Source organism: Lolium rigidum, chromosome 3 (genome assembly GCF_022539505.1).
Source record: "Lolium rigidum isolate FL_2022 chromosome 3, APGP_CSIRO_Lrig_0.1, whole genome shotgun sequence".
NCBI classification, from domain to species: domain Eukaryota; kingdom Viridiplantae; phylum Streptophyta; class Magnoliopsida; order Poales; family Poaceae; genus Lolium; species Lolium rigidum.
In genome coordinates this window covers 117,249,451-117,258,034 of record NC_061510.1, presented here as the reverse complement: position 1 = coordinate 117,258,034, position 8,584 = coordinate 117,249,451, and the positions used below count along the sequence as shown (strand labels likewise).

Genomic DNA, 8,584 nt, shown 5'->3' with positions numbered 1-8,584 from the left:
TCGTCGAATAACCTGCAAAAAATTAGTTCCCTTTTGTTTGTTAAAAATAATGTCATTCCGGTCTGGTCCAAATTGACCAACACATAGCTGAAATTCCAATTCTTATTTTTGCTTTATCATCTTTGTCTACCCCATTAAGCCACTTACCAAACATATTGGTGATATTAGTTGGAGGGGAAGATTATATGTTAAGTAGATCATACGCCGGATAATCTTCGCAAAGGGACAAGTTAAAAATAAATGTTGTACGAGTTTCAGATTCATTACGAGTAACAACATTTTTGACACCCTTTCCAATTTCGCTTAAGTAAATTATCCTTGGTGAGTAAGACTTTGTTATTGAGAAACCACATAAAGATTTTGATTTTGAGAGGGATTTTTAGCTTCCATAAGTATTTGCGTAGAAAAAACAGTATGTCCCTGCATTAAATCTAGATACATTGACTTGACCAGTAAAAACACCTGATTCATTAAGTTTCCACACAAACTTATCCGAATCATTGGATAATTCAACTCCCATAAGACGTTGACATAAATTTAGCCATTGATTCCATTTGTAATCATTTAAAGATCTCCGGAAAGTAATATTCAAAGGGGTTTGTGCTAACACAGTAGCCACCGTAATATTTTTTCGTTGCACTATATTATATAATGACGGGTATTGTTGTGCTAAAGGAGTGTTACCTAACCAAATATCTTCCCAAAAGCGAACTGAATCCCCCGTTCCCACTTTGAAAAACCCCCTACGGAAAAAGTCATTCTTCACTCGCATAAGGCCTTTCCAAAAGGGAGAGTCAGTGGGTTTAGCCTCCACTTGTGCGAACGTTTGATGTTTCAAATATTTATTCGTTAAAATTTGTTGCCACATTCCTTCCTCAGTAAGAATTTTGAACAACCATTTACTCAGTAAACATTTATTCTTTAGTTCTAGGACCTCAATACCAAGCCCTCCTTGATCTTTGGGTCGACAAACTATATTCCATTTTGTCAACCTATATTTTTTCTTTGTATCATCCGTTTGCCAAAAAAAACTCGAACGATAAAAATCCAACCGTTTTCTCACTCCAATAGGTATCTCGAGAAAGGAAAGCATGAACATAGGGAGACTTGTCAAAACTGAGTTGATTAACACTAATCGATCTCCATAAGAAAGTAATTTGCTACGCCAACAACCTAGCTTAGCCCCAAAACGACTTTCTATTGGATTCCACTCAGAATTTCTAAGTTTCCTATGGTGAACTGGTATGCCAAGATATCTGATTGGTAAGGCACCAACCTCACAACCAAAGATCTGCCTATATTCACCCTCTTTATCTTTCGCATTGCCAAAACAAAAAATCTCACTTTTATGGAAGTTTATCTTTAAACCCGATAGTTGCTCAAACAAGGAGAGTATTAGTTTCATGTTGATAGCTTTTTCGGTATCGTGCTCTAGGAAGAGAATCGTATCATCGAGCATATTGGAAAATAGATACACCCCCATCTACCAAATGAGGAATGAGACTTCCAACTTGACCCTCTTCTTTTGCACGGGATATAAGGATAGCCAACACGTCGGCCACTATATTAAAAAGAATGGGTGAGAAAGGATCACCTTGTCTCAAACCCTTCTTCGTTTGAAAATTATGACCAATATCATCATTGACCCTGATTCCAACAGTACCCCCTTGAACAAAGTGTTTGATAAAATGACACCATTTAGGATCAAAACCTTTCATTCTCAACACCTGTTGAAGGAAAGGCCATTTGACTTTATCATATGCCTTTTCGAAATCAATCTTGAAAAGGACGCCATCCAATTTTTTTCGATTAATTTCGTGAATTGCTTCGTGCAATACGACAACTCCCTCAAGGATATGTCGACCAGGCATAAAGGCCGTTTGTGTAGGTTTGATAACTTTATGAATTAAACCAGAGGTACGCACCGTTGCTACTTTAGTAAAGATTTTGAAACTCACATTGAGAAGGCAAATCGGACGATACTGTTGGATTTGGACCGCGTTCTCCTTTTTTGGCAAGAGCGTAATGACTCCGAAATTAAGTTTATAGAGGGGTAACTCTCCACTATGAAATTGTATAAATAAAGCCATCAGATCTGCCTTGATTATATTCCAAAAATATTGATAAAACTCTGCCGGAAAGCCATCCGGTCCGGGGGACTTATTACGTTCCATCTGAGAAATAGCCTCAAAGACCTCCTCCTCGGTGAAAGGTGCTGTGAGCAAAGTGTTTTCGTCTTGTGACAATTGTGAGATATCCGCCACACGCTCCTCCATCAAAGAGAATGAGTTATGCTCGAGTGCCCCAAAAAGTTGTTTGTAGAATTCGAGTTATGTATGTTTTTAAATTCTCATCACCAACTATAGTTCCTTCGTCTTGCTCCAATTGGAAAATTCTTTTCTTCCTATGCTTGCCATTTGCAATTAGGTGAAAGTATTTTGTATTGTTACCTCCTTCCTGGATGTTCTTAACTTTCGCACGCTGCGCCCATTTTTGCTCCTCATCACGTCTCAATTTATTAAGACATTCATGTGCCCGTTTTAATTCTTCTCTTTCTAATGTTGACAGCGGATTGGATTCAGCCTGTATATCCAAAGTATCAATGATATTTAGAAGACGCTCTTTCTCCTTTTTATATTTTCCACTTAAGTTCTTTGCCCACCCTCTGAGATAACGTCTTAAGTGTCTAATTTTATTTTGCCATGTTTGGATAGGTGAGGTTCCCTGGGCCACAGCCTGCCCATTCGGTAGAAACCATTTCATAAAAACCATCATGTTGCAACCAAGCGATTTCAAAAGAAAATTTAGGTTTGTTGCCCCGATGTGCATGTTGTCCGGAGTCAATTAACAGAGGTGTATGATCCGAACCAGCTCGTGTGAGTGCCCGCACGAATGACTAAGGGAAATTTTTGTTCCCACTCAACACTCGCCAAAACTCTATCCAATTTCTCATATGTTGGATTTTCTCTCCTATTTGCCCATGTATATTGTCTACCGGAGAGCGTTATCTCTCTTAGATTTAAATTTTCAATGATTGCATTAAACACAAAAGGCCAATGAGCATTAAAATTATTATTACTTTTATCCTCTGGTCTTCGCAAAATATTGAAATCTCCCGCTAAAAGTATTGGTAAAGTCTCGACCTCACATAACCGGACTAACTCAGATAAAAACTCCGCTTTATGGTTGTCTTGTGCTGCACCATACACAGGGACTAAAATCCACTCAAAACCGTCAAATTTAGATTTAATATGGAGCTTTACACGAAATCACCATTATCTACCTTTTTAACTGAAAGTGTTTGAGTATTAATTCCTACAAGGATGCCCCCAGATCTACCATGCGGTGGCAAACAGAACCAAACAAAGTTCTGACCCGCAGCCAAGTTAGACAAGAAAGGAATAGTAAAATTCGAACGACCAGTTTCCAGAAGCGCAATAAAATCCAACCGGTGATCACGAATCGCCTCTTTAACAAAAATATGCTTCCCCGGATCACGAAACCCCTCACTATTCCACGTCAAACCCCTTAAACCCTCCATCAAAAATAATTTTTCTTTTTAAGCCTTAGTCTGTCACTTCTCCTAACTTTAGTCTTGTCATAAGACCTTTTTTTACGTTGACATTTGTTTTCCTTGCGAGGAATCAAAATTTGTGAATGATCTTCACCAAAATATTGATCTTCCTCATCTAAGTCCTCACAAAGATTTGAAGCACGGCTCACTGCTAGACAAGTAGGTACAGTATCAAGACCCTCCTTTGCAGAGCTATTACTAGTATCTAGAAAAGTTATCATTCTTTGTTTTTCAATATCTTTAATTAATCTAGCCGCATGTAATCTATCATCCAAGTTAACTCCCATTGACACCCCAATAGCAGTAGCTTTATCAATTATTTGCTCATCAGTAAAAGCAGAAAAGGTAGGGATCGTTGATTTTTGTGTACCTTGAGCCTGAACGTCATCACGCTTAGAGGCAAGCATCATCGCTCTTTCCATCTGAGACACATCCGCATTTGGTTGAGCACTCAACCTAGCACTTGACCGAATTCCCTTCATCGAATTTGGAGTAATCCCTCCAAAGCTGATACCTCTGTCATAGAAGGTTTGCAAATTGGAGTTGCACCAAAAGCCTTGGACGAAAAACATATATTAGGAGAAGAAAAAGCATTGTTTGTATGATCATTATCATTAAAAATTCCAAAACATGGTACCTTATTTACTCCAACAGGAGTCATACACTGAGAAGGGCTAGATGCCTTTCCATCATCAACAGAAATTTTGCCCATCGTATCCAAAACTGCAGCCCGAGATGCATTGGCAGACAATGCAGAAGCCTCTTACTGAAGTGCCACAATTTGAATTGCATGTTCATGGAAGGGCAATTAAAATATCAGAACTTAATACATACTGTGGTAAGTTATTTTGCCAGTGTGCTCTTTCTATCATTCATTGTGGAGCTGGTAAATAACGTTGAGTACCTCTTGAAAAAAAAAATTGATTTGAAGGTTTTATGGGGCATTTCATTATGATTCAGGTTAAGGAGATCACTTATGAGAGGTTGCAAGAGGAGAACAAAATTGCGTAGAAGGTACATATGCATATCCTTACCTGTTCCTCAGATGTTGCAATGGTGCAAGTGCAAGCACATCTTCTTCTTCTTCTTCTGCTCTAGCGGTAAACCACTGTGTGTGATTTACAGAAAACACGTGCTAACTGTAATAGGAGTAAAACTTGCACCTTAATATTCACTTGCTGAAGAAAAAAATAACAAAATTTAATTTGCATTTTGTGGTGCAGACTGACCAATTAGCCCAGAGCATCATGCATGTGACCAATTAACCCATATCAGTGTGTTATAATGTAATCACTTAGTGCTTACTATTGTCTGTGACTACCGTTTGGTAGCATAAATAATTACTGATTTGTGGTAGGAATAGGATGATTCTAGGGTCTAGCACTATACTTACAGAATGAATTATTTTGTCTCTGTGCAAATGCTCAGACTAAAACGGGCCAAAGTTTACTCTTGTTCTTCTATTTGTGCCTTCAGTAATTCAGTTATTGGCTCATATAATGAATAATGTCTTATTGTAGAATAATGAGCCAATGTATGCTGAAGTTGGGTATATGTATAAGAGGGTAGCAGAAGCAGAGAGTGCATTCATCACAAAAATTGTTGAATGTGTCAAAAAAAAAACCCGTTTGATAATCATTCTTGTTCGCGGCAACTCAATTTAAATTGTTCTTGTTCGCTACTACTTGTATTATGTTTACTCTTGATATTCATGTGCTAACTATGCCAGTGTACAAGGCTGGGCATGAAATGAGAGTAACAACAATGGATTCTAGCCTCTGGGTGTTGTAAGGTGTGTTGACTAATATATAGGTATGATTTCTAATGCATGCCTCATGGAATAATTGAATAATGCTGCTCCATTTATGAGTAGAGCTAATAATAAGCTTGCCCATCTAGATGGTTTAATGCACTTTCCTTGGAAAAATTTAGCCTAGATTTATGATTGTTGCCTGCCAGTTTGAAATTTTAATTAATCCAATAAGTGTTAATTTAATGGCTGGCTTGTTCTTTAGAGGAATCCAGTGATTGATATAATTGTAGGTAAATGCCTTAAAACTATTGATATCCTTGCTCCACTACGCTTATTCCTATCATAAACAAGCCAGTGGTAGTTTTCTTACTAGCAAACTGGATGTAATACTACATGCTTGCTAATTGTGTTATTTACCTCCAGGTCTCTTCTTTAGCAACCAAGATGCTTAAACAAATCATTTCTCATGTAAATGTCAAGAATTGAGATGATTAACCTGACTGGTGTAATGTTATTTTGTTGGTAGCGTGCAACCGTAAGCAACATGACAATTAACAAGATTTGTTGATGTCGTGGTATAACAGGATGACGGGGAAAGCGTTCAGGCTCTAGGAATGAAACTGGCAAAAACCTTACCCAATTTAATCTTTTGTTTAGGAAAGTTTCTTTTAGATCTCCCCTGCATTTTAGTTTATCTTAACCAGCTAAACGATGGATAAACTCCTAAGGTGCCTTAGTTTAGGCTTTAGAGAAGTATGTTTTAGAAAAATGTTGAGGTTTGGGTTAGGACAGTCTGAATTGATTTCACATAGCATGCTCTCGCATAAAAGAACTTGGTTTATCAGTTAATTCTTGAAACATATTTTACAATATCAATGTCTACCCATCAGACGCAAATTGAAAGAAGACTAATGTTTTAATACCAATATTTCCCAAATGTGCGAAGATACTTAAAAGTCCAAATATCCGATGCCCCACACTCGTGCCATGATCATCGTCTCGCAATGGCAACAACCGCCATGATCCAGATTGTGGAGCCCTTTTGCAGAGTTCGGACTCACAAGTACGTAGTTCCCTCCCTGGGCATCTGGAATGGCACTAAGTGCAGAGTTCCCTCCCTAGGAGTTAATATCTCCCTAGGCTATGACATTGTATTGTTATGAAGTATCCAAGTGAACAAAGTCATCTTATTACCATTAATAACTCCCTAGGCTATGACATTGTATTGTTATGACGTATCCAGGTGCTGAACAAAGTCATCTTATTACTATTAATATAGATATTAGTATGCCCTGTCATACATACAAATAACACTGTTGAATTTACTATTTGAACAGGACATGGGTTGTAAGAACTGAGATATTTGTTCATCCTTTCATTCTATCGTGGAAGTTCACCTTCAACGGGTTTCTTTGGCACTGGCTCCTACTGCAAGGTGGTGCATGTTATGTCTGGTACATGACCTTGTCGCTTGTGTTTAATTACGTTACTATTACTTCACAAAAAAAAATGTTACTGTTAACTCTTGGTTTTCTAGCTGGGCTCCCTATCTCAGCTACCCCTGAACTTTTTTTTTCATGTTTTATGTGGCGATGTACTATTTTTAGTATGTGCTATCTACAATAGATGATTATCTCCTAAGTTTCCAAAGATCATTAATGCCCCTCTATATTGCAGCCAGTTTACTCTAATTTGAAAAGTCTGGCCTGGATAAAAAATAATCAGCTTATGTATAAGTATTGTACTAGATCACTATATTGTTTTCCCTTGACCTTAGTTGTTCAAAATGGCTTGAATTGTGCTCCCTCCGTTCCATAATTCTTGTTTCAGATTCGGATGTATTTATTCACAAAATATGTCTAGATACATCCAAATTTACGACAAAAATTATGGAATTGGGGGAGTACATTCCATTTATTTTGCAGCGTGTTACTGGGGTAGACTTGACGTGCATGATCTAGCGATAAAGATCTTTGAAGGAGACATGGAGATGGTGTACGGCAACGCTTTGAAAACCTTTTTGAAACTATAAAGGTGAAGAGGAGGTGCCGAGCAATCAAAGTAAACAACCGGCATAGATCACAAAAAGAAATGATATACTCCTATGTTGCTTTTCTCTGTAAGGTCAAATTTTGACAGACCAAGCTATCCACTGTTTTTTTTATACACATGAGTCTCACACTTTATCTCATGAAAAACAATACTTTTGGCTGCAAGCAATTTTTTATGTTTATTCGTGTATTTTTCTTACCGCATAAGTGGTCCTTCCGTACTTGAGCAAACAAAGCCTAATAAGAATGTGCATGATGAGTATGCTATCCTTCTCCATTAAGTAGCATGAATTTCCCTTACATGCATGCATGGAGTTATGTAACTTGGGCTGTAACAGTAACTACAAAGGGCTCATATATATACATTAGTTAAGAATCCTAAGCTTCTTTAATATTTAATACACTACAAGAAAATAATCATGTAGAGACGTTCATTATAAGACGCAATTGTTTTCGTCCCTAGAATAGAAGAGCACCCTCAAGTCGAGACGTTTCTTGCGACGTTCCACTCAACGTCCCAAAATGTCTAGGTCTTCAAATTGTTGATCCGTGAATATGTAGCGATAAACAGGCTGCACCCTGGTTTTCCTCTAAAATTTGCTTTTGGCGCTAACACTTTTTAGTTTTACCGCTTGAGAAAACATACGCGCTTTTCCTTTTGAGAAAAAATCTACAATATAGATTTGCCCACCTTTTTTCTCCTCGCCTCCAACTCTTCAGCCGCCATCTCAAAAAAATAAAATCTTCAACCTCCAGCACAGATCTTCAACTTCTCATGGAAGATCCAATCCACCGTCCTTGTCCTCCCGCTCAGGTTCGTGCTCCATCAAGATCGTCTCAGTTAGATGTTGTAGTTTACAGTAGTAAATCGATCTAGGTTGTCTACTGCAATTCGTGACCCCTAGATTCGGCCGGCGAGACGGGCATGTGGTTAATCTCATTCACGCCGGATGCGGGACTGCAGCATGAATCCCATCGCCTAGTAGAGGCAGCTTGCAGGTCTTTTCTGTGAGTGCAGTGTGGGATTACGGAGTGAACCCCGTTGAGATGCCTCTGTCCTCGTAGGCTATGAAGAAAGCACCCAGGTGAGATCTTGTGAATTGTATTCCTGTGCTAATGGCCAAACACCTATTGGATTTTATTTTTCTCGTGTCAGAGAAAGTATTAGTCTGGATTTTACATGTATGTTTTTCTTGGAATGAGTGT

The 8,584-nt window shown here is 38.2% G+C and overlaps 1 long non-coding RNA gene across 1 annotated transcript; it reads left to right on the top strand.

Moving 5' to 3' along the window:
- Positions 1 to 4,334: 4,334 nt before the first annotated feature.
- LOC124698068 lies at positions 4,335 to 5,386 on the top strand. The gene is made up of 3 exons (XR_007000875.1): positions 4,335 to 4,412; positions 4,535 to 4,588; positions 5,304 to 5,386. It is a non-coding gene; the product is annotated as an uncharacterized LOC124698068 (long non-coding RNA).
- Positions 5,387 to 8,584: the final 3,198 nt, after the last annotated feature.